General features: G+C 52.5%; 1 protein-coding gene across 1 annotated transcript in view; it reads left to right on the forward strand.

The window, feature by feature from the left end:
* The window catches only part of TMEM260 (transmembrane protein 260), a 135551-nt gene that overhangs the window by 63375 nt on the left and 46988 nt on the right, over positions 1–25188 (forward strand). The window lies entirely within an intron of this gene.

Below are 25188 nucleotides of genomic sequence, written 5' to 3' on the forward strand. Positions count from 1 at the left end.
GAAATTACTGAACAAAATCAGAGTCCAGTGGCAGTTTTAAGACCAACAAAGATTTATTCGTGAGCTTTTGAGTGCTGGTCTTGTTGGTCTTAAAGGTGCCACTGGACTCTGATTGTGTTTTGTTGTGCTGCTTCAGACCAACACGGCTACCCTCTGAAATTACTTAAGGCTCTGAAATAAGGTGAAGTGTTGATTAATAAAGCTCAACTTCTGAGTTCCTAACTGTTAAGGTTGGGTTGTGTTCTTTTTCTGGTTTTGGCCAACAACAGGGCAGAGAGGCCGAGGCCTTCCTAAGAACATCAGGAGAGCCCTGCTGGGTCAGACCAGGGGTCCATCCAGTCCAGCCTCCTGTCTCACACAGGGGCCAACCAGTTCCTCTGGAGGGCCAGCAACAGGGCAGAGAGGCCGCGGCCTTCCTAAGGACATCAGGAGAGCCCTGCTGGGTCAGACCAGGGGTCCATCCAGTCCAGCCTCCAGTCTCACACAGGGGCCAGCCAGTTCCTCTAGAGGGCCAGCAACAGGGCAGAGAGGCCGCGGCCTTCCTAAGGACATCAGGAGAGCCCTGCTGGGTCAGACCAGGGGTCCATCCAGTCCAGCCTCCTGTCTCACACAGGGGCCAGCCAGTTCCTCTGGAGGGCCAGCAACAGGGCAGAGAGGCCGAGGCCTTCCTAAGGACATCAGCAGAGCCCTGCTGGGTCAGACCAGGGGTCCATCCAGTCCAGCCTCCAGTCTCACACAGGGGCCAGCCAGTTCCTCTGGAGGGCCAGCAACAGGGCAGAGAGGCCGAGGCCTTCCTAAGGACGTCAGGAGAGCCCTGCTGGGTCAGACCAGGGGTCCATCCAGTCCAGCCTCCTGTCTCACACAGGGGCCAGCCAGTTCCTCTGGAAGGTGAGGCTTTCCCCTGTTGTTGCCTCCTGGCTCTGGGATTCAGAGTCTCAGTGCCTCTGGCTTTGGAGGTTCCTTAGCCACCATGTGTTGGCATGCAGTTGAACAGTTAGACTCCAGCCCGGTAAGCCCTTAAGAGACCCTTGAGATTGAACAAGCGGTGATTTTCAAAAGAAGAGTTGGTTCTTATGTTCTTATATGCTGCTTTTCTCTACCCGAAGGAGGCTCAAAGCGGCTTACAGTCGCCTTCCCATTCCTCTCCCCACAACAGACACCCTGTGGGGTGGGTGAGGCTGAGAGAGCCCTGATATTCCTGCTCGGTCAGAACAGTTTTATCAGTGCCGTGGTGAGCCCAAGGTCACCCAGCTGGCTGCATGTGGGGGAGCGCAGAATCGAACCCGGCTCGCCAGATTAGAAGTCTGTACTCCTACCCAGTACACCAAACTGGCTCTCTGATACTGATACAACTTGGCCAACGAGACAGTATGAAATTTGGACTCGCATCCCTACCAACCTGGCTTGATTTGAGTGAAGACAAGAATCATTTATCAAGGACGAGGTGGCTGGATGGAGTCACTGAAGCAGTTGGTGCGAGCTTAAATGGACTCCGGGGAATGGTAGAGGACAGGAAGGCCTGGAGGCTCATTGTCCATGGGGTCGCGATGGGTCGGACACGAATTCGCACCTAACAACAACAACAAGAAACATTTTGTGGAGGGCACCCGTTACCCTGAGTTTGCTTTTGTACATGAGAATGCCTGTGAGAACAGCCCCCCCCCCCCACATCTTTAAACCGCCCGTGGCGCCGCGGGCGCCACGGACTAAATAAATGGTTAAGGGGCCTTGAGGAGGGCTCTGTCCGTGATGAGGAAGGGTCCGAATTGGACCCTTCCTCACGACAGACAATCGGAGGGACCAATTGGCAGGCGCGAAGCGTCTGCCGATTGGTCCCTCCGATTCCCAGCCCCAGCAACTGCGAGCCGCGCGCAGCGCGGCTCACAGTTGCTCCCGGCCTGACGAGACTCCAGCCGGCGAGAAGCTGAAGAGAAAAAAAAAACACCCCTGTAGGAGCCTTTCGCAGCTCCAAGCCGGCACGCCCACGAGAGCCAGCAGAAAAACATTAACCCTGTAGGAGCCTTTCGCAGGCCCAAGCCGAGAGCCAGCAGAAAAAAAAACCCTGTAGGAGCCTTTCGCAGCCCCAAGCCGAGAGCCAGCTGAAAAAAAACCCTGTAGGAGCCTTTCGCAGCTCCAAGCCGGCACGCCCACAAGAGCCAGCAGAAAAACATTAACCCTGTAGGAGCCTTTCGCAGCCCCAAGCCGAGAGCCAGCAGAAAAAAAAACCCTGTAGGAGCCTTTCGCAGCCCCAAGCCGAGAGCCAGCAGAAAAAAAAATCCTGTAGGAGCCTTTCGCAGCTCCAAGCCGAGAGCCAGCAGAAAAAAAACCCTGTAGGAGCCTTTCGCAGCCCCAAGCCGAGAGCCAGCAGAAAAAAAACCCTGTAGGAGCCTTTCGCAGCTCCAAGCCGAGAGCCAGCAGAAAAAAAACCCTGGAGGAGCCTTTCGCAGCTCCAAGCCGAGAGCCAGCAGAAAAAAAACCCTGGAGGAGCCTTTCGCAGCTTCAAGCCGGCGCCCTGGGAGCCCCGGCAGCCGCCCACAGCACAGCTGCTGGGTGCTCCCTGCCCTCATGGCCCCAGAACACAATGGAGCCGCCGGGAAAGCCGCAGAAGAACAAAAAAATGCAGAGGAGCCGCCACAGCCCAGCGCACCACACCTGGGACTCCCGCCTCCTCTTTCAGGTAGCCTGTCCCTCGCTCTGTCCCTCGCCTGCCGCTCGCTCTGGTCCCCACCTGCTAGCGCCCATTGTCTTCTTCATACAATGGGCTTTTTTACTAGTCTTTTGATAAAACGGGTCCCGAAATTTCGCCAAGTGCAAAATCCGTTCAGGAGCCCCTGAGTCTTGTTTCATAAAATCGCCACGCGACACTCACACAGCGAAGTCCGTCCACGGTGCACAATTTCCAGACTGAGGCCTGCTAATTCCTTTCGGAACGGCTTTGGCTAAATGGACCCCTTTGGAACTTGGAGGCAAAGCAAGGGATTCCGCAAGGCGCCAACTGGCAGGAATTTAATTTTGGTCGCCCTCTTCGAGCGCTGGCCTTGCGACGTTTATCAAACAAGCAGGGAGGGGAAGCCCCATGCCGTTCCATTGGTCTCAGTTGCACAAACCGGTCGCCAAGTAAACAACGTTTTGCATTTTCCTAATTACTTTCCTATTGGTGTTTTTCACCTCCCGGTTTGTTCTCTTTGCCGATTCGGTCCTTGTAATTAGCCGCAGGCTCATGCTGCCTTGGTCTTGAAAAGGAGAATTTGGAGGAGGTGGGGAGGGGGGATTGGTTCACCCCCCCACCTCTTTGTCTCCTCATTCCCTCACTCTCTCTTTTTTTTAATGCTCCCCCCCCCCTTTGAAAAATTCAATTTTTTTCCCCCTGTTGCTAGAATCCTTTCTGCGCGCGAACGAAAGGGAACAACTTTTAAGAAATGCAAATAATGGCTCTTTATTCGATTATAACAGTTAATTAATAGCAACCTGTTTTAATGAATTAAGTCACTCAGGGTCCTTCAGCACTTCCTAAGTAGGAGCCCGGAGTCTGTAGAGATTGTCTCTTCCCCCTTTTTCCAATTGTGCTGCCCTGAGACTCCCAAGTGCTCTATTGGACCCTGTATAGAAATGTCCCCTTAATGAAGAGGGAGGGTTTCAGAACTTGCCCGCATTCAAAGATCATTGGTGAGCTATTCAGGGGGAGAAAGAGAGAGAGAAAAGCAGGCCCCCTTCCCCTACCAGGAGCAGTCAGAGTTCCGCACCATTGTCCTAGCCAAGGCCCTTGATCAAAGACCTCCTGTAAACCTCCTCACCCGACCTCCTTTTCAGACCACGGCCATAATTAAAACCCCTAATTCTCTTTTAAAAGTACGGCAGGATGCCGTGTAGGCATCTGTTTTGGAGTGTCCTTTTGTGATGTCATAAGCCGTTAAGGACCGGAGCAGGGGAGGTTTTTTTTGAGTGACGCGCCAGTCGCCGAGGTCCTTCAAGGCAAGGGGTACCCGAGGAGACTGCGCCGGAGTCCCGGCGACACAATCCCAGTCTGAATTTGCCCCTTGTCAGCCACTGGGGCGAGGCATCAAGAAGGTGGTTGTGCGGCAGGGAAGAGGCGTTGATGTTTGATTACCTGAGCAGTGGGTCTTTGTTGGTTTTGGCGTGACCCCGGATCAGGGGGAAGGGGGGGCACCCCTTCCCTCCCGTTCCCCGTGGTTTGAAGATGCCCGCTGAAGTCTGTAAGTTTCCAAGCGGGGCCTTTTGAAGAGCATCAATAGATGTAACAGTTCAGCTGTTAGGGAGACGGGGGAAACCCGAGAAGGCTGATTAATCCTCTCTTTGGCTGTCTCGGGTGCCTTTTGCCCTTTTATCACAGGTCTTATTAGTGTCCTCCTTGTCTTGAACGGGAAGGGAAAGGGGGAGAATGAATGGGAGCTGTTGAGGCCTAATTGGCAAAGACTTTTAATCACGGGCCAAGGACTTTCGCTGACTTGAAAGTAACTTCTCCCTGGGAAGGGACCCCAGAAGGGGGAAAAAAAGAGAAGGTTTTTTAACCCCTTATTCCAAACACAAAAGCATTTTTCCCCCCCTCCTCAAAGAGAGAGGGAGGAGCTCACGGAGGCTTTAATAGTGCGTCAAAAAAAAATGCCAGATTCAGTAAAGCGTTTAAAAAGTTTGCCTTCAAAGTCGCATACTCCTCAAAACAACCGGCGCCTCTGGCGTTCTTCCCCAGTGGCTCAACGAGTTGCAGTCAGGCTTACTCGCAAGTAAGTGTGTCTTCAGTGCCCCTTGACTGCATTGGAAATTACTCTGCGGTGTGCTCCCGTTTTTTACTTTTTGCTGAACTGCCCTCCCCCCCCCCCAGTTCAGTCCCTGGCATCTTCTTTAAAAAGGATCAAGCAACGGGCATTGTGGAAGACCTCGACCCGTAGCCCTGGAAGGCCCCTGCCGATCAGAGCAGGCAATACTGACCTAATGGCTTGACTCACCCACATACGGCAGGTTCGCATGTTCAGATGTTCATTCCCCTCCTGCCTCTGAGCTACGGACATTTTAGTAAACAGTATTACTTTTTGAGATGTCCTCTAAATCAGGATTAGTCAACCTGTGGTCCTCCAGATGTCCATGGACTACAATTCCCATGATCCCCTGCCAGCGTTTGCTGGCAGGGGCTCATGGGAATTGTAGTCCACGGACATCTGGAGGACCACAGGTTGACTACCCCTGCTCTAAATAATGGATGAAATCAGAGTTCTTAGTCTGAGGACGAGTCCTTGCCCTCAAATAAAACTTTGTTGGTCTTCAAGGTGTTACTGGACTCTGATTTTGTCGTGCTCCTTCAGACCGACACGGCGACCCATTTGAATCTATCCTAATGGATCAAGTTGAAGCGGGCTGGAAGGCTTTGTGCGAAATTTCCACCATGATAAAACCTTTTTCGCCTCCGGAGCTTCGCCCGCTTTCCGCGGAACCGCGGCAGAATAACACGGAAAACATTGTTTTCCTTTATTTGTCAAACGGAAGGAAAGTTGTTCGCTCCCATAACTGGAACAAGATTGTCTAAAGCGATTTCTGAACCACTGAAGGCAATAAAGACGGGTGAATATTTACTTTTTCAGGGTGTGTGTGTGGTGTTCCAAAAATATTGCCTTGGTTGTCCTTTCCGTTCCGTCTGCTTTTCTTCCCTGTTGGATTTAGGTCATTCGAAGATTGTTTTTTGTGCTTTGTGCCTTTAATATACACCTGACCCACCTATAACATTGAAACCTGTTCTTTGCGTTCTACCGCTCCGTCCTGAGCCGTGCGGGAGGGCGGTATAAAAATCTAATAAATAAATAAATATAATTGCAGCGCCTAGCCCCGGCACAAAGAGGCTTCCTCTGGTGCTGCCAGCTTGGCAGAGTGGCAGAATGCAATCCTGTGTGAATGTAATGCAAGAAATTAAAGCCTTGTGTGGGGGGGGGGGGGAGGCGGAATCCTAAATTTGCACAGAGGAGTGAAGCCCCACATATCTGAGGGATCGCTTGTCAGCCTATGCCTCCTGCAGGGCTTTACGCTCTGCGGGTGCTGACTTGTTGGTGATTCCCAGCCTTAGAAAGGCACGCTTGGCCCTGACCCGAGCCAGGGCTTTTTCGGTCCTGGCCCCAACCTAGTGGAATGAGCTCTTGGGTGAGCTGCAGGCCCTGCAGGAGCTTTCTGCAGGGCCTGCAAAATGGAGCTCTTCCGCCAGGTCTATGGTTGAGGCCTGGACAGTGAAGAAGATCATGACCCCCCTTCCTCAGGGCTGGTGTTAGCACCTGGATTGTTGCCAGCTAGGGTCTCCCTCTCCTTCCCTTGTAGTGGGTTATTGGATTTCTGGGTGGGGGGACTGAGTTGTTTTATCGCTTTGTTTGCTATGTTTTTTAGAAGAAGAAGAAGAGCCCTGATATCACTGCTTGGTCAGCTGCCAGTTGCTGCCCGGATCCGGTTCAAGGTTTTGGTTTTAACCTTTAAGGCCTTATGCAGGTTGGGGACCACATACCTGAGGTTTTCCCAACACTTGGAGAGACATTCCCCCCTGGTTCTTGGGTTAGCTTCTGCCACTACCTGATCTTTGTGAGGAATTGCCTGCTGAGAGGGTCAGGACGCCCACCTGCCCTGAGAAGTTCTGAGGCTATGCCTCTTTGTCTCCCACCTGCTCACAATTGGGGACTGTTTAGAAGGGAAAGAGTTTTTCACTGTCTGAAGATGTCCCCAAGCAGCTTACGATCACCTTCCCTTCCTCTCCCCGCAACAGGCACCCTGTGAGGGAGGGGGGCAGGCCTGAGCGAGCTGTGGCAGAACTGCTCTGCAAGAGGAACCTCTGTCAGAACTGTGGCGAGCCCAAGGTCACCCAGATGGCTACATGGGGAGGAGCGGGGAAATCAAACCTGGCTCGCCAGGTCAAAAGCTGCTGCTCTTAACCAATACACCCCACTGGCTCTCACCACTGTTTCGTGTGCGTTTGGAGGACTAGCCACTCGCCAACTGCCTAAGGTGGTGAGCTCCCCCTCACTGGCAGTCTTCAAGCAAAGGTTGGAGACACACTTTTCTTGGATGCTTTAGGATGCTTTGGGCTGATCCTGCGTTGAGCAGGGGGTTGGACTAGATGGCCTCTAGGGACCCTTCCAACTCTATGGTTCTATGATTCTATGGCCTGTATGGCCCCTTCCAACTCTATGATTCTATGATTCTATGGCCTGTATGGCCCCTTCCAACGCTATGATTCTATGATTCTACGGCCTGTATGGCCCCTTCCAACTCTATGATTCTATGATTCTATGGCCTGTATGGCCCAACTCTATGATTCTATGGCCTGTATGGCCCAACTCTATGATTCTATGGCCTGTGTGGCCCCTTCCAACTCTATGATTCTATGATTCTATGGGCTGTATGGCCCCTTCCAACTCTATGGTTCTATGATTCTAACTCTCTGCCCTCCTCCTGGCTGTCCTTTTAAAATCGTGTGTATAAGATGGTGAGGGTCTATGTGGAGACCCTCTACCAGCATCAAAAATGATAAAAGTATTTATTAAAAAAGAATGTTCACAAGCGTACTTTTAGCACAGCACCAGACTGAGCAAGGGCTTCAAATAAAATGGGTAGAACACAATTCCTCTTCTCTCCATGTATTACCGTATCAGATGTTAAAATATGGGACAGGCTCCTTAGCTGAGGACAGACTTTCTCAACCAGGGTTTCCTGAAATCTGGGGGTTTCTTGATGGCACTGGAAGGGTTTCCTGAATGGGTGGGAGTGAATTAATTTTTATATTTTTTAAATTTTTTGTTAAGCATTTAGCAGACGATATGACCATATATGGTATTGTCAACCCACCCACCCCTTTCCTAAAATAGGTCTGGAGGGGGCAGGAAGGGAATCTTGGACATGTACACAGCTATGCTTTCTAACCATGTTCTGCACGATCACCCCACTCCTAGGGTTTCTTGAAGCCTGAATGTTTCAGGGGTTTCTCAACGGTAAAGAAGTTGAGAAAGGCTGGCTTAGGATGTTCTAGATCACTACAGAGTTTCCGTTACCTTGCAGGTTCCTTCTGTTCTTCCGGCCAGTGCATGGTGAATGGCTGCCTTAGAATCATAGAATCATAGAGTTGGAAGGGACCTCCTGGGTCATCTAGTCCAACCCCCTGCACTGTGCAGGACACTCCCAACCCTCTCGCTCATCCACTGTCACCTGCCACCCCCTTGAACCTACACAGAATCAGCCTCTCCGTCAGATGGCTCTCCAGCGTCTGCTTAAATATCTCCAAAGATGGAGAACCCACCACCTCTCAAGGAAGCCTCTTCCACTGAGAAACCACTCTAACTGTCAGGAACTCCTTCCATATGTTGAGACGGAATTTCTTTTGAATTAATTTCATCCCATTGGTTCTGGTCCGTCACTTCGGGGCAAGAGAGAACAACTCTGCTCCATCCTCCATATGGCAACCTTTTAAATCCTTGCAGATGGTTATCAGATCCCCTTGTCTAGACCTCAGTTAAGAGTTCGGTCTGCTCTGATGGACTCAGCACCAAAGACTCTTCCTTCCTTGCTTCCAGGAGGTTTATCACCGCTTTCTTCTCCTACTGACCCAGTCAGGCCAGATCAAGGCAGCTTTGCCTGAAGTCTCCAGAAATGTGTCCGTCTTGTATTTAATTCCTGCAAGTGTTTCCTTAGAGGAGGAGGTGAGGAGAATGGAGAGTTTGGCCACCTCTTTTTCTAGACCTATTAGCATTTGTATGAAGATGGGGTGAAATTAATCTGCAAAGCGATTTTCTATCCTTCCTGCCTGTAGTCTGCCCAGAGACTGGGACACACAGAGACATACACACACACACACACACACGCACAAAACCTTTCAAAACTCAGAGTGAAGGTTTTTGTCCAATTCAAACCTCCCAAGGAAAAAACACGTTTCTCCAAACCGCGCATAGCACACACACAATTTATTAATGGGGCTCAATTTCTTCTGTCGGGCCTGTGTGTCCCAGCGAATTTTCTGCTGTCACTTGTTAAATGTCATTTCGCATTAGCATCATTTTGTAACTTCTTCATAATAAACAAAGCCGTATAAAAATAGCACAAAAGGAGGGAGGAAACAATAACTGGGATATATATATATATATATTATTTTTTAGTTGAAATGGGACCGTGAAAATCTGGTAGCATCCCTAAATACAACAGCATCCCCCACGTTCAAATGCATCCAGGCCTTGCAGGGTTCTCCGGAGCGCCTCTACCTCCCTGTATCGCGTGTGATGCATAATCATCAGAGAAGAAGGCACTGGGGAGGGGGGGGGGGTACTGCTTTCCATTCTGTTGTCCAACTCGGTTCTGTTCTTAGAGACTGAAATGGCACCTTAAGTCTTACTCCACCCGATTCCTTCCTTCCTTCCTTCCTTCCTTCCTTCCTTCCTTCCTTCCTTCCTTCCTTCCTTCCTTCCTTCCTTCCTTCCTTCCTTCCTTCCTTCCTTCCTTCCTTCCTTCCTTCCTTCCTGTGTGTCCCATCTCCTTCCTTCCTTCCTTCCTTCCTTCCTTCCTTCCTTCCTTCCTTCCTTCCTTCCTTCCTTTCTTTCTTTCTTTCTTTCTTTCTTTCTTTCTTTCTTTCTTTCTTTCTTTCTTTCTTTCTTTCTTTCTTTCTCATACTTATATACCGCGCTCCCTGGAGGCTCTTGGTGGTATTCACCTGGCTCTCAATCTACTGTTCGTGTTGGAAGGAGGTGGTCCAGGCTACCCCAATTTCATCAGATCTCAGACGCTATGTTCAGTTGGCCTAGTTGTTACTCGGATGGAAAACCACCCAAGAAGTCCGGGGTTGCTATGCAGCAGCAGGCAATGGCGAACCACCTCTGAACGTCTCCTGCCTAGGGGTCGCCATGAGTCGGCTGAGCCTTGACGCCGCTTTACCCCTACCCCGTGGAGGAGGGGTAGTTCTGGGGAGGATCCGTGTAGTCATGAACCCTGCACATCAACTATAAGGGCAGAGAAGGGGCGACCTCTGTGTCGGTCCAGAAGCTACCAAGGAAAGGAGAAATAAATCAGGTTTCTGATGATGCACCGAAAGGCAGAGGACGCTAGCATGTTGTTATGAAGCCAAAAGCGATGAGGTTGGAAACATACAGCACTGGATACGGCATCACTGTGATAGCGGAATTCCAGAAGGGGATCATTGTAGCACCAGTGGTAACAAAACACATGGGGTTCCATCCTCTGTAGTAGTAGAAGAAGAGTTGGGGTTTTGTTTCCTGATTTTTACTACCTCGAGGAATCTCAAAGCAGCTTATAATCACCTTCCTCTCTGCCCAACAGGCAACCTGTGAGGTAGGTGGGACTGAGAGAACTCTGAGAGAACTGGGGACTAGCCCAGGGTCACCCAGCTCACTGCCTGTGGAGGAGTGGGGAATCAAACCTGGTTCTCCACTCTTAAGCACTACACCATGCTGGCACTATTCCTGCATTCCCCAGGGCATCAGCAGAAGGTGAATGTTCAGCCTGGAGAAGAGGAGGTTGAGAAGGGACCTGATTAGAAAGGCTGCCACTTGGAGGGCGGGGAGAGGATCCAGTTGGCATCAGAAATGTTACTGGCTAGATAACAGGAGAACATTTTTTCACAGTACAGTAGTGGAAGCGACTGCTTCAGAAGGAGGTGAGCTCCCCCTCACTGGCGGTCTTCAAGAAGCGACTTATGGATGCTCTAGGCTGATTTTGCTTTAAGCAGGGGGTTGGACTAGATGGCCTCTATGTCCCCTTCCAACTCTACAGTTCTACGATCCTGTGCTGCTAGGCTCTTGTTTTTTGTTTGTTTTTCTACTGCTGCAGACAGACGAAAACGGCTTGGCTGTCTGAAGAAGTGAACGGTGACTCCCAAAAGCCTCTCCCCAATTTTGTTAGTCTTGAAGGTGTTCTTGGACTCCTGCTCTTTTCCACTGCTAGGAACAGACTCACATGGCCACCCATCTTGATCTATTTTCATTGCTTAGGGTAGTGAGGAGAAGGGGGTAGGCCATGGCTCAGTGGTAGAGCACCTGCCTGACATGCAGAAGGTCCCAGGTTTGATCCTCCTTATTTCCAATGAAGAGACCTGGCAGGTGGGGATGAAAGTCTGAGACCTTGGAGAGCCACTGACAGTCTGAGTGCACAAGGCTGACTTCGAAAGACCAAGGGTCTGATTAACTATAAGGCATTTTCATGTGTTTGTGTTGGTGGCCCTGGTTTTTGCAGAAGTGGGGTCTACAGTATCATGGTTAAGAGTGGCAGCTTCAAATCTGGTTAGCCGGGTTCAATTTCCCACTCCTCCCCATGGGTGGGTGATCTTGGGCCACTCACAGTCCTGTTAGAGCTGTTCTGACCGAGCAATCCTGTCAGGGCTCTCTCAGCCCCACCTCCCTCACAGGGTGTCTGTTGTGGGGAGAGGAAAGGGAAGGGGATTGTAAGCTGCTTTGAGACTCCTTCGGGTAGAGAAAAATGGCATCTAAGAACCAATTCTTCTTCTTCTTCTTCTTCTTCTTCTTCTTCAATAATCTCAGGGCTCTGTCAGCCTCCCGTCCCCCTCACAGGGTGTCTGTTGTGGGGAGAGGAAAGGGAAGGTGACTGGAAGCCGCTTTGAGACTCCTTCGGGTAGAGAAAAGCGGCATCTAAGAACCAACTCTTCTTCTTCTTCTTCTTCTTCTTCTTCTTCTTCTTCTTCAGTAATCTCAGGGCTCTCTCAGCCTCACCCACCTCACAGGGTGTCTGTTGTGGGGAGAGGAAGGGAAGGTGACTGTAAGCCCCTTTGAGACTCCTCCGGGTAGAGAAAAGTAGGGTGTAAATAACCACACTACTTCTGTTATGACAAAAACTCTCAACCTGTACACAGGAGAAATATCAAAGAGAGGGTTTTAGTGGCCGTAGCTGACCTGGGAGAATGGAGACGGGTGTTCAGCTATGTTGCCTCTTGGCCCAGGGTTGGTTTGTGGTGAACACAGGCTCTTTAGCAGGGGTAGTCAAACTGCGGCCCTCCAGATGTCCATGGACTACAATTCCCAGGAGCCCCCTGCTAGCGAATGCTGGCAGGGGGCTTCTGGGAATTGTAGTCCATGGACATCTGGAGGGCCGCAGTTTGACTACCCCTGCTCTTTAGGAACTGTGAGTATTTAGACAGTCTGATGGGGGGGCAAGGGGGGATGATATATCTTTGTTATATCCCATGCGGTGTTTACCACTGGTGCCAGTAACCCCTAGAACAGGGGTGCCCAATTTTTTTTTGAACCTGCAGGAATTCCGAGGCACAATGCAGGACGCGGCTACAAAATGGCTGCCCTGCCAAACACAAAATGGCTGCCACACACCACAGATTGAGGTCAAGCATCACTCTTAACAGTAACTCGTCAGCATTTCGGGCAACGCCTCCGTTTGATAGGCCACTTTTTAAAAATTACGTCTCGTTTTAAAATGTATGCTTGCCTACACACAATTCAACATCAGTCATGTGGTGAACTTCCAGACGTACCAGCGCATGCAATGTTCCTTTTGATCACCTGCAGTTGCCAGCTGCGCATGAAACACGCGATGCAGAGGTCTATGCATCTCAAGTCGCGCATGATGTGAAAGTTTCCCTTAACCCATCGAGTGATGCGCGAACCGCCTGCGACTCTGCGTGCATCAGTGAGCAACCATTTTGACCCAAGCAGAAGCAGACCCGCGTAGACCCCCCCCCTCCTGCGATACCCTAATTCTTTCTCAAGTTATGGGTCTGTTTTTTTTTTCCTGGAGGGGGAGGGTAAAGCGCACCGTCGGCGTTTTTGCGATAAGGGAGCACATTTTAAGTGGCATTATGCTAAGTAATTATTTGTACCAAATGGGAAATTAAAGCACTTTTTCCCCCCGCACAGCCATGAAATTATTCCTGCCACAAATTTTACTTTGGTGACAGCTTTTTGAGCTCGGACCCTCCCCCCCCCCCAAAACCCCCCCCCTTCCATAGGTAAGTCCTTGTAGCGAAATTTTTTTGGCTGGATCAAATATTAAACCTGCTACTCCAGATTTCACGCTTGGCATTCCTCTAGCAGATGCAGAAAGAAGGTGCCAATTTTTAATTCGGAGTCGTCACGGCTTGCTGTTGCACCCTCTTGGCAGCAGAGGGCGTGCCAGGTAGGCCTTGGAAGCATCTCTTTGGGGGGTAGTGGTGGTGGGGGGAGAACGGCCGTCTTGTAATTGTATCCATCAAAATATGTGCCCGCATGCTTGCGCGTGTATTTACATTTTTGGAATGTGATCCAGAATGCGGGCGTCAGATTTAAAACTGTGTTTCCTCCTCGCCAGCGCACCGGGGAGGACGCCGCTTGATTTGCAAGGTCTCTGTTGACAGAGACAACTTGTTAAATGCTGGGATTTAATTGTCACGCTAGGATGAGTCGTTGCAAAAAAAAAAAAAAAAGAAGAAGAATTTTTTTTTTTTACTGTTTTCTTTTCTTTTTTTAATTGTGACTTTGGAGAGGGGGGGAAGAGACAGGGGAAGTAAAATAGCTCTGTTTTGGGAGGGGGGGTAGAAAAACTCAGATTTTAGGGTAGATTCAAATGGGTCGCCGAGGCGGCACAAGAAAACCAGAGTCCAGTAGCACCTTTTAAGACCCACAAAGATTTAGTCAGGGCGGTGAGCTTTCGAGGGCAAGCTCTCTTCCTCAGACTATGAATTCCTTACACGACCATGGGAATATATAGCAAAAATTAATTCTGTCACATTAGTAAACTGTGTCCCGCATCCTGAACATTTCCGCGGGGCCTGCAGAAGGGAGCTCCTCCGCCAGGCATTTGGTCGAGGTTGACCTAACCAGGGGTAGTCAAACTGCGGCCCTCCAGATGTCCATGGACTACAATTCCCATGAGCCCCTGCCAGCAAACTACCCCCTGACCTAACCCCAGCTTCCAATTGGCCTCCTATCCCCCTCCTACTACGACTGCTACGGATCTATCCAACAATACTGGGTCTCAGTAAGAGTAAGAGCTAAGGCTCCTTGTAGTTTCACCGTTCCTTAATGTTGTTGTTGTTATTATGTTAATGTTGTTGTTGTTATTCATCTTGTTGAGAAGTTCGCCAGGACATACAGTCCAAGATCTCATTCACGCACCCTCAGAAGTGTCTCTCCCATCTAGTAGGCAGGCTTGGTGTCGTGGTTAGGAGGGCGGACTTCTAATCTGGCGAGCCGGGTTCGATTCTGCACTCCCCCACATGCAGCCAGCTGGGTGACCTTGGGCTCGTCATGGCACTGATAAAACTGTTCTGACTGAGCAGGAATCTCAGGGCTCTCTCAGCCTCACCCACCCCACAGGGTGTCTGTTGTGGGGAGAAGAATGGGAAGGCTACTGTAAGCCGCTTTGAGCCTCCTTCGGGTAGGGAAAAGCGGCATATAAGAACCAACTCTTCTTCTTCTTCAGTAATCTCAGGGCTCTCTCAGCCTCACCCACCTCACAGGGTGTCTGTTGTGGGGAGAGGAAGGGAAGGCGACTGTAAGCTGCTTTGAGCCTCCTTCGGGTAGGGAAAAGCGGCATATAAGAACCAACTCTTCTTCTTCTTCAGTAATCTCAGGGCTCTCTCAGCCTCATCTCCCTCACAGGGTGTCTGTTGTGGGGAGAGGAAGGGAAGGCGACTGTAAGCTGCTTTGAGCCTCCTTCGGGTAGAGAAAAGTGGCATATAAGAACCAACTCCTCTTCTTCTTCAGTAATATCAGGGCTCTCTCAGCCTCACCCACCTCACAGGGTGTCTGTTGTGGGGAGAGGAAGGGAAGGCGACTGTAAGCTGCTTTGAGCCTCCTTCGGGTAGAGAAAAGTGGCATATAAGAACCAACTCTTCTTCTTCAGTAATCTCAGGGCTCTCTCAGCCTCATCTCCCTCACAGGGTGTCTGTTGTGGGGAGAGGAAGGGAAGGCGACTGTAAGCTGCTTTGAGCCTCCTTCGGGTAGAGAAAAGTGGCATATAAGAACCAACTCTTCTTCTTCTTCAGTAATCTCAGGGCTCTCTCAGCCTCATCTCCCTCACAGGGTGTCTGTTGTGGGGAGAGGAAGGGAAGGCGACTGTAAGCTGCTTTGAGCCTCCTTCGGGTAGAGAAAAGTGGCATATAAGAACCAACTCCTCTTCTTCTTCAGTAATATCAGGGCTCTCTCAGCCTCACCCACCTCACAGGGTGTCTGTTGTGGGGAGAGGAAGGGAAGGCGACTGTAAGCTGCTTTGAGCCTCCTTCGGGTAGAGAAAAGTGGCATATAAGAACCAACTCTTCTTCTTCTTCAGTAATCTCAGGGCTCTCTCAGCCTCACCCACCCCACAGGGTGTCTGTTGTGGGGAGAGGAAGGGAAGGCGACTGTAAGCCGCTTTGAGCCTCCTTCGGGTAGGGAAAAGCGGCATATAAGAACCAACTCTTCTTCTTCTTCAGTAATCTCAGGGCTCTCTCAGCCTCACCCACCCCACAGGGTGTCTGTTGTGGGGAGATGAAAGGGAAGGCGAATGGAAGCCGCTTTGAGCCTCCTTCGGGTAGGGAAAAGCGGCATATAAGAACCAACTCTTCTTCTTCTTCAGTAATCTCAGGGCTCTCTCAGCCTCACCCACCCCACAGGGTGTCTGTTGTGGGGAGAGGAAGGGAAGGCGAATGGAAGCCGCTTTGAGCCTCCTTCGGGTAGGGAAAAGCGGCATATAAGAACCAACTCTTCTTCTTCTTCAGTAATCTCAGGGCTCTCTCAGCCTCACCCACCCCACAGGGTGTCTGTTGTGGGGAGAGGAAGGGAAGGCGAATGGAAGCCGCTTTGAGCCTCCTTCGGGTAGGGAAAAGCGGCATATAAGAACCAACTCTTCTTCTTCTTCAGTAATCTCAGGGCTCTCTCAGCCTCACCCACCCCACAGGGTGTCTGTTGTGGGGAGATGAAAGGGAAGGCGAATGGAAGCCGCTTTGAGCCTCCTTCGGGTAGGGAAAAGCGGCATATAAGAACCAACTCTTCTTCTTCTTCAGTAATCTCAGGGCTCTCTCAGCCTCACCCACCTCACAGGGTGTCTGTTGTGGGGAGAGGAAGGGAAGGCGACTGTAAGCTGCTTTGAGCCTCCTTCGGGTAGAGAAAAGTGGCATATAAGAACCAACTCCTCTTCTTCTTCAGTAATATCAGGGCTCTCTCAGCCTCACCCACCTCACAGGGTGTCTGTTGTGGGGAGAGGAAGGGAAGGCGACTGTAAGCTGCTTTGAGCCTCCTTCGGGTAGAGAAAAGTGGCATATAAGAACCAACTCTTCTTCTTCTTCAGTAATCTCAGGGCTCTCTCAGCCTCACCCACCCCACAGGGTGTCTGTTGTGGGGAGAGGAAGGGAAGGCGACTGTAAGCCGCTTTGAGCCTCCTTCGGGTAGGGAAAAGCGGCATATAAGAACCAACTCTTCTTCTTCTTCAGTAATCTCAGGGCTCTCTCAGCCTCACCCACCCCACAGGGTGTCTGTAGTTCTTCCTTCCTTCCTTCCTTCCTTCCTTCCTTCCTTCCTTCCTTCCTTCCTTCCTTCCTTCCTTCCTTCCTTCCTTCCTTCCTTCCTTCCTTCCTTCCTTCCTTCCTTCCTTCCTTCCTTCATTTTATTATGCTTATGAACATCTACAAGTAACTACATCACAACTGAACCAAAAAACCCAGCACAAAACACATACAAAAATAACACAAACATCACAATGACAACCTAAAATTCAACCATCCCACCCAGCTCACCCTCTTGGACAAACAAACCCACCTCCTGTGCTAAGACAAATGTATTAGAGTTATCTGCTGCTTCACTTTCGTAATGTTTCGTAACGTTTTCTTCATGGAGCTCCAAAAAGGTGTCCACTGGTCATAATACTTCTCAGAGTTATTGTCCTTTATTAGTGCCGTTAATCTACCTGAAATGAGCCTCTTGTGGTGCAGAGTGCTAAGGCAGCAGACATGCAGTCTGAAGCTGTCTGCCCATGAGGCTGGGAGTTCGATCCCAGCAGCCGGCTCAAGGTCGACTCAGCCTTCCATCCTTCCAAGGTTGGTAAAATGAGTACCCAGCTTGCTTGCTGGGGGGTAAACGGTCATGACTGGGGAAGGCACTGGCAAACCACCCCGTATTGAATCTGCCATGAAAACGCTAGAGGGCGTCACCCCAAGGGTCAGACATGACCTGGTGCTTGCACAGGGGATACCTTTACCTTTAATCTAGCTGAGTCTGCAAGGCTCGATATCTTCTTCATCCAGTCTTCTATGGTAGCGGTTTCTGAATTTCTCCATTTATCCGCATACGCCAGTTTTGCTGCTGGTACTGCCTAGAGAAGGAGGGACCTCCTGTGTCTAGGCATACCCCCCTCTACAAAACTCAATAAAAATAATTCCAGTTTTTTTTTCTCCAAATTACAATTCATTATTTTTTTATAATTCCTCAAGCATTCCCCTCCAATATCTCTCTTGCTCACTGCTCACTTCTTGAGAGACTTTTGGCCCTTCTTTTGTCGATGCCCGAAAAAACGTCCAGCCCCCCTCTGGTGCAGCCACGTGCTCCCCGTCCGGTATGGGCCTCCGACACGTTCTTTGTGACGATTCCAGGCATAATTGGAAACTTAATAAAGCTGCTAAAATATTTTGCGGTTTCAGCTTTTCCACCGTCAACCCCTCCCCCCGTACACAACCCCCACGAACTCCCGTCAAGAGACGAGACCTTCCCAGGTTGGGGACAGATCTTTCAACAACTTTAATTTCATTTGTAGATTAAAGATGGAAGTAGCATTTCCACTCGATTGCCTGCCGGCAACGAAGAAGACAAAAACGGCCATTGTTTAAGCACGGATTGTCGGTTTTCTGTTCTCGGCCTTCCCCGTCCTTTCGGGTTGTTCTTTTGAGAACCAGACATCATACTGGAGGTGGCGTCCATAATATCTGACAGGGGGCCCCTTGGGCCAGGCGTTGGGCTTACGGGATTTACCTCAAGCCCGTCTTAGGTACGGGAAGCCTTATAAACGGAGAGGGAAATGGTTTAAGTTCTATCCACAAATGGTAACGCAGAGCCAGGAGACAACATCAGGGGAAGGCCTCGGCCTCCCTGCCCTGTTGCTGGCCCTCCAGAGGAACTGGCTGGCCCCTGAGTGAGACAGGAGGCTGGACTGGATGGACCCCTGGTCTGACCCAGCAGGGCTCTCCTGGTGTCCTTAGGAAGGCCTCGGCCTCTCTGCCCTGTTGTTGGATCTCCAGAGGAACTGGCTGGCCCCTGTGTGAGACAGGAGGCTGGACTGGATGGACTCCTGGTCTGACCCAGCAGGGCTCTCCTGATGTCCTTAGGAAGGCCTCGGCCTCTCTGTCCTGTTGCTGGCCCTCCAGAGGAACTGGCTGGCCCCTGTGTGAGACAGGAGGCTGGACTGGATGGACCCCTGGTCTGACCCAGCAGGGCTCTCCTGATGTCCTTAGGAAGGCCTCGGCCTCCCTGCCCTGTTGCTGGCCCTCCAGAGGAACTGGCTGGCCCCTGTGTGAGACCGGAGGCTGGACTGGATGGACCCCTGGTCTGACCCAGCAGGGCTCTCCTGATGTCCTTAGGAAGGCCTCGGCCTCTCTGCCCTGTTGCTGGCCCTCCAGAGGAACTGGCTGGCCTCTGTGTGAGACAGGAGGCTGGACTGGAGGGACCCCTGGTCTGACCCAGCAGGGCTCTCCTGATGTCCTTAGGAAGGCCTCGGGCTCTCTGCCCTGTTGCTGGCCCTCCAGAGGAACTGGCTGGCCCCTGTGTGAGACAGGAGGCTGGACTAGATGGACCCCTGGTCTGACCCAGCAGGGCTCTCCTGATGTCCTTAGGAAGGCCTCGTCCTCTCTGCCCTGTTGCTGGCCCTCCAGAGGAACTGGCTGGCCTCTGTGTGAGACAGGAGGCTGGACTGGAGGGACCCCTGGTCTGACCCAGCAGGGCTCTCCTGATGTCCTTAGGAAGGCCTCGGGCTCTCTGCCCTGTTGCTGGCCCTCCAGAGGAACTGGCTGGCCCCTGGGTGAGACAGGAGGCTGGACTAGATGGACCCCTGGTCTGACCCAGCAGGGCTCTCCTGATGTCCTTAGGAAGGCCTTGGCCTCTCTGCCCTGTTGCTGGCCCTCCAGAGGAACTGGCTGGCCCCTGGGTGAGACAGGAGGCTGGACTAGATGGACCCCTGGTCTGACCCAGCAGGGCTCTCCTGATGTCCTTAGGAAGGCCTCGGCCTCTCTGTCCTGTTGCTGGCCCTCCAGAGGAACTGGCTGGCCCCTGTGTGAGACAGGAGGCTGGACTGGATGGACCCCTGGTCTGATCCAGCAGGGCTCTCCTGATGTCCTTAGGAAGGCCTCGGCCTCTCTGCCCTGTTGCTGGCCCTGCAGAGGAACTGGCTGGCCCCTGTGTGAGACAGGAGGCTGGACTGGATGGACCCCTGGTCTGACCCAGCAGGGCTCTCCTGATGTCCTTAGGAAGGCCTCGGCCTCTCTGCCCTGTTGCTTGCCCTCCAGAGGAACTGGCTGGCCCCTGTGTGAGACAGGAGGCTGGACTGGAGGGACCCCTGGTCTGACCCAGCAGGGCTCTCCTGATGTCCTTAGGAAGGCCTCGGCCTCTCTGCCCTGTTGCTGGCCCTCCAGAGGAACTGGCTGGCCCCTGTGTGAGACAGGAGGCTGGACTGGAGGGACCCCTGGTCTGACCCAGCAGGGCTCTCCTGATGTCCTTAGGAAGGCCTCGGCCTCTCTGCCCTGTTGCTTGCCCTCCAGAGGAACTGGCTGGCCCCTGTGTGAGACAGGAGGCTGGACTGGAGGGACCCCTGGTCTGACCCAGCAGGGCTCTCCTGATGTCCTTAGGAAGGCCTCGGCCTCTCTGCCCTGTTGCTGGCCCTCCAGAGGAACTGGCTGGCCTCTGTGTGAGACAGGAGGCTGGACTGGAGGGACCCCTGGTCTGACCCAGCAGGGCTCTCCTGATGTCCTTAGGAAGGCCTCGGGCTCTCTGCCCTGTTGCTGGCCCTCCAGAGGAACTGGCTGGCCCCTATGTGAGACAGGAGGCTGGACTGGAGGGACCCCTGGTCTGACCCAGCAGGGCTCTCCTGATGTTCTTAGGAAGGCCTCGGCCTCTCTGCCCTGTGGCTGGCCCTCCAGAGGAACTGGCTGGCCCCTGTGTGAGACAGGAGGCTGGACTGGATGGACCCCTGGTCTGATCCAGCAGGGCTCTCCTGATGTCCTTAGGAAGGCCTCGGCCTCTCTGCCCTGTTGCTGGCCCTGCAGAGGAACTGGCTGGCCCCTGTGTGAGACAGGAGGCTGGACTGGATGGACCCCTGGTCTGACCCAGCAGGGCTCTCCTGATGTCCTTAGGAAGGCCTTGGCCTCTCTGCCCTGTTGCTGGCCCTCCAGAGGAACTGGCTGGCCCCTGTGTGAGGCAGGAGGCTGGTCTGGAGGGACCCCTGGTCTGATACAGCAGGGCTCTCCTGATGTCCTTAGGAAGGCCTTGGCCTCCCTGCCCTGGTCCTGGCCCTCCAGAGGAACTGGCTGGCCCCTGTGTGAGGCAGGAGGCTGGACTGGATGGACCCCTGGTCTGACCCAGCAGGGCTCTTCTGATATCCTTAGGAAGGCCTCGGCCTCTCTGCCCTGTTGCTGGCCCTCCAGAGGAACTGGCTGGCCCCTGTGTGAGGCAGGAGGCTGGACTGGATGGACCCCTGGTCTGACCCATCAGGGCTCTCCTGATGTCCTTAGGAAGGCCTCGGCCTCTGCCCTGTTGCTGGCCCTCCAGAGGAACTGGCTGGCCCCTGTGTGAGGCAGGAGGCTGGTCTGGAGGGACCCCTGGTCTGACCCAGCAGGGCTCTCCTGATGTCCTTAGGAAGGCCTTGGCCTCTCTGCCCTGTTGTTGGCCCTCCAGAGGAATTGGCTGGCCCCTGTTTGAGGCAGGAGGCTGGACTGGATGGACCCCTGGTCTGACCCAGCAGGGCTCTCCTGATGTCCTTAGGAAGGCCTTGGCCTCTCTGCCCTGTTGCTGGCCCTCCAGAGGAACTGGCTGGCCCCTGTGTGAGGCAGGAGGCTGGTCTGGAGGGACCCCTCGTCTGACCCAGCAGGGCTCTCCTGATGTCCTTAGGAAGGCCTTGGCCTCTCTGCCCTGTTGTTGGCCCTCCAGAGGAATTGGCTGGCCTCTGTTTGAGGCAGGAGGCTGGTCTGGATGGACCCCTGGTCTGACCCAGCAGGGCTCTCCTGATGTCCTTAGGAAGGCCTTGGCCTCTCTGCCCTGTTGCTGGCCCTCCAGAGGAACTGGCTGGCCCCTGTGTGAGGCAGGAGGCTGGTCTGGATGGACCCCTGGTCTGACCCATCAGGGCTCTCCTGATGTCCTTAGGAAGGCCTCGGCCTCTGCCCTGTTGCTGGCTCTCCAGAGGAACTGGCTGGCCCCTGTGTGAGGCAGGAGGCTGGTCTGGAGGGACCCCTGGTCTGACCCAGCAGGGCTCTCCTGATGTCCTTAGGAAGGCCTTGGCCTCTCTGCCCTGTTGTTGGCCCTACAGAGGATCTGGCTGGCCCCTGTGTGAGACAGGAGGCTGGACTGGATGGATCCCTGGTCTGACCCAGCAGGGCTCTTCTGATGTCCTTAGGAAGGCCTCGGCCTCTCTGCCCTGTTGCTGGCCCTCCAGAGGAATTGGCTGGCCCCTGTGTGAGACAGGAGGCTGGACTGGATGGACCCCTGGTCTGACCCAGCAGGGCTCTTCTGATGTCCTTAGGAAGGCCTCGGCCTCTCTGCCCTGTTGCTGGCCCTCCAGAGGATCTGGCTGGCCCCTGTATGAGGCAGGAGGCTGGACTGGAGGGACCCCTGGTCTGACCCAGCAGGGCTCTCCTGATGCTCTTATGTTAATTCTGAATAGAGTACTTTCAGTACTTTCAGCTAGTGATGCTGGGGACTGGTTCATACTACCTAAAGGAATCTCAAAGCAGCTTACAATCTCTTGGTGTTTGGTGGGAAGCCGCAGAGAAAGGGAAAAGGACTTTAAACTAAACACTGGAAGGGAATTCTGACAGCATAATGCCATTTATGGAATCAATGAATTGGGAAGGGGCCCTACGGGCCATCTAGTCCAACCCCCTGCTCAATGCAGGATCAGCGTAATACAGCTTTTCTCAACTTTTTAACCCCTGAGAAGCCCCTAAAACATCCTTGAGTCTTTAAGAAACCCAAGAAGTGGCTCTATCATAGAATCATAGAATCATAGAGTTGGAAGGGGCCATACAGGCCATCTAGTCCAACCCCCTGCTCAACGCAGGATCAGCCCTAAGCATCCTAAAGCATCCAAGAAAAGTGTGTATCCAGCCTTTGCTTGAAGACTGCCAGTCATGCAGAATATGGTGGGGAAGCATCGCTGTGGACACGCCCACCTAGGACTCCTCCCCTTCCCACCCCCTCCAGGCCATTTTGAAAGGGAGAGGCGGGTCGACATGACCATACATGGTCAGATCACCCTATCAATGTGTGACAGATTTAAAAATATGTGAAAAGTAATTAATGACCCATCTAGGAAGTGCTTCTAGGCCTGTCAAGAAACCCCAGGATTTCATGAAACCCTGTTTGAAAAAGACTGGCTTACAGCATCCAGGATACACATAGCTACAATGCAATATGATAGCCCTCTTTAAGTATTTGAAAGGTTGTCACTTGGAGGAGGGCAGGATGCTGTTTCTGCTGGCTGCAGAGGAAAGGACACGCAGTAATGGGTTTAAACTTCAAGTACAACGATATAGGCTAGATATCAGGAAAAAGTTTTTCACAGAGTAGTTCAGCAGTGGAATAGGCTGCCTAAGGAGGTGGTGAGCTCCCCCTCACTGGCAGTCTTCAAGCAAAGGTTGGATACACACTTTTCTTGGATGCTTTAGGATGCTTAGGGCTGATCCTGCGTTGAGCAGGGGGTTGGACTAGATGGCCTATATGGCCCCTTCCAACTCTATAATTCTATGATTCTATGGCCTGTATGGCCCTTTCCAACTCTATGTTTCTATGATTCTATGGCCTGCATGGCCCCTTCCAACTCTATGATTCTATGATTCTATGATTCTATGGCCTGTATGGCCCTTTCCAACTCTATGATTCTATGATTCTATGGCCTGTATGGCCCCTTCCAACTCTATGATTCTATGATTCTATGGCCTGTATGGCCCCTTCCAACTCTATGATTCTATGATTCTATGGCCTGTATGGCCCCTTCCAACTCTATGATTCTATGATTCTATGGCCTGTATGGCCCCTTCCAACTCTATGATTCTATGATTCTATGGCCTGTATGGCCCCTTCCAACTCTATGATTCTATGATTCTATCTTGGTGTATTTTTTAAAAAACCTTCAGATCCCCGAATTCCACACTGAGGGCTTTTCATCAGCCTGCCTGACATTTTGATAGGAATGTGACCCTCCGCCCAAGCGATATTCTAACTCCACAAAGTTCACCTGCTAATCCTTAAGCTTCTGCTACCCCCGTGTCCACAGGACGGGATTTTGCAATTCTCATTATTGTGATGTATTGTTCTTCTCGGGGCATTCGGTATTAATATTTATAAATGCCGGGGAGGTCATCTATGTCTTCCTGCCTTTCTGCCTGCCTGGCCACCAATAAGCGTGAGCCGATGCCCTTCATTTCCATGTCTGGATACTTTGGCCACTATAACTGATGAGATTTTTTCAGATCACCAAGAGAGGAAATGATTTCGTAATGCGACGTTCGCAGGGGAATTGTTCTTCCATAGGGAGGGGGGCTCAGACGCTTCAGATATGACATCATTCTTCCCCCATTATCGACATTGGACACTAAACAAAACAATAAAGAAACATGGTGATACTGTTTGCTAGGAAGCTGCCATCCAGTTTGGGTTTCCAATTTCCAGCTGGTGCCTGGAGATTCCCTGGAATCTCTCCAGATTATAGAGATGTTATTTGTTTAGGCCATGGAGGTCTCTTGGCCTCCCTAAGCCCCGCCTTCGCCCAGGCTCCACCCCCCAAATCTCCAGCCCCGTTTGCAGACCAATCCCAGAGGAATGGGAAGGAGATTTTAAGCCGCTTTGAGACTCCTTCGGGTAGAGAAAAGAGGCATATAAGAGCCAACTACCCCCTCCCCCTCCCCCTCCTCCTCCTCCTCCTCCTCCTCTTCTTCTTCTTCTTCTTCTTCTTCTTCTTCTTCTTCTTCTTCTTCTTCTTCATCTTTCCAATCAAGATGTAAACACTCAACTTCTCTGCACTTCTGCCAAGCCCTGGGTGATCTCCAGATGAGGAGGGTGAGTCCCCTGGGTTTGGAGATGGGACTCAGGGAGGTCAGCCTCCAGGTGGGGCCTGGGGATCCCCTGGAAGGACAGCTCCTCTCCAGACTGCAGAGATCAGTTCCCCTGGAGGAAAGGGCTGCTTGGGAGGGGGGACTCAGGGATGCCAGCCTCCAGGTGGGGCCTGGGGATCCCCTGGAATGACAGCTCCTCTCCAGACTGCAGAGATCAGTTCCCCTGGAGGAAAGGGCTGCTTGAGAGGGGGGACTCAGGGATGCCAGCCTCCAGGTGGGGCCTGGGGATCCCCTGGAATGACAGCTCCTCTCCAGACTCCAGAGATCAGTTCCCCTGGAGGAAAGGGCTGCTTGGGAGGGGGGACTCAGGGATGCCAGCCTCCAGGTGAGGCCTGGGGATCCCCTGGAATGACAGCTCCTCTCCAGACTGCAGAGATCAGTTCCCCTGGAGGAAAGGGCTGCTTGGGAGGGGGGACTCAGGGATGCCAGCCTCCAGGTGGGGCCTGGGGATCCCCTGGAATGACAGCTCCTCTCCAGACTGCAGAGATCAGTTCCCCTGGAGGAAAGGGCTGCTTGGGAGGGGGGACTCAGGGATGCCAGCCTCCAGGTGGGGCCTGGGGATCCCCTGGAATGACAGCTCCTCTCCAGACTCCAGAGATCAGTTCCCCTGGAGGAAAGGGCTGCTTGGGAGGGGGGACTCAGGGATGCCATCCTCCAGGTGAGGCCTGGGGATCCCCTAGAATGACAGCTCCTCTCCAGACTGCAGAGATCAGTTCCCCTGGAGGAAAGGGCTGCTTGGGAGGGGGGACTCAGGGATGCCAGCCTCCAGGTGGGGCCTGGGGATCCCCTGGAATGACAGCTCCTCTCCAGACTGCAGAGATCAGTTCCCCTGGAGGGAAGGGCTGCTCGGGAGGGGGGACTCAGGGATGCCAGCCTCCAGGTGGGGCCTGGGGATCCCCTGGAATGACAGCTCCTCTCCAGAC

This window comes from Paroedura picta, chromosome 2 (assembly GCF_049243985.1).
Source record: "Paroedura picta isolate Pp20150507F chromosome 2, Ppicta_v3.0, whole genome shotgun sequence".
NCBI classification, from domain to species: domain Eukaryota; kingdom Metazoa; phylum Chordata; class Lepidosauria; order Squamata; family Gekkonidae; genus Paroedura; species Paroedura picta.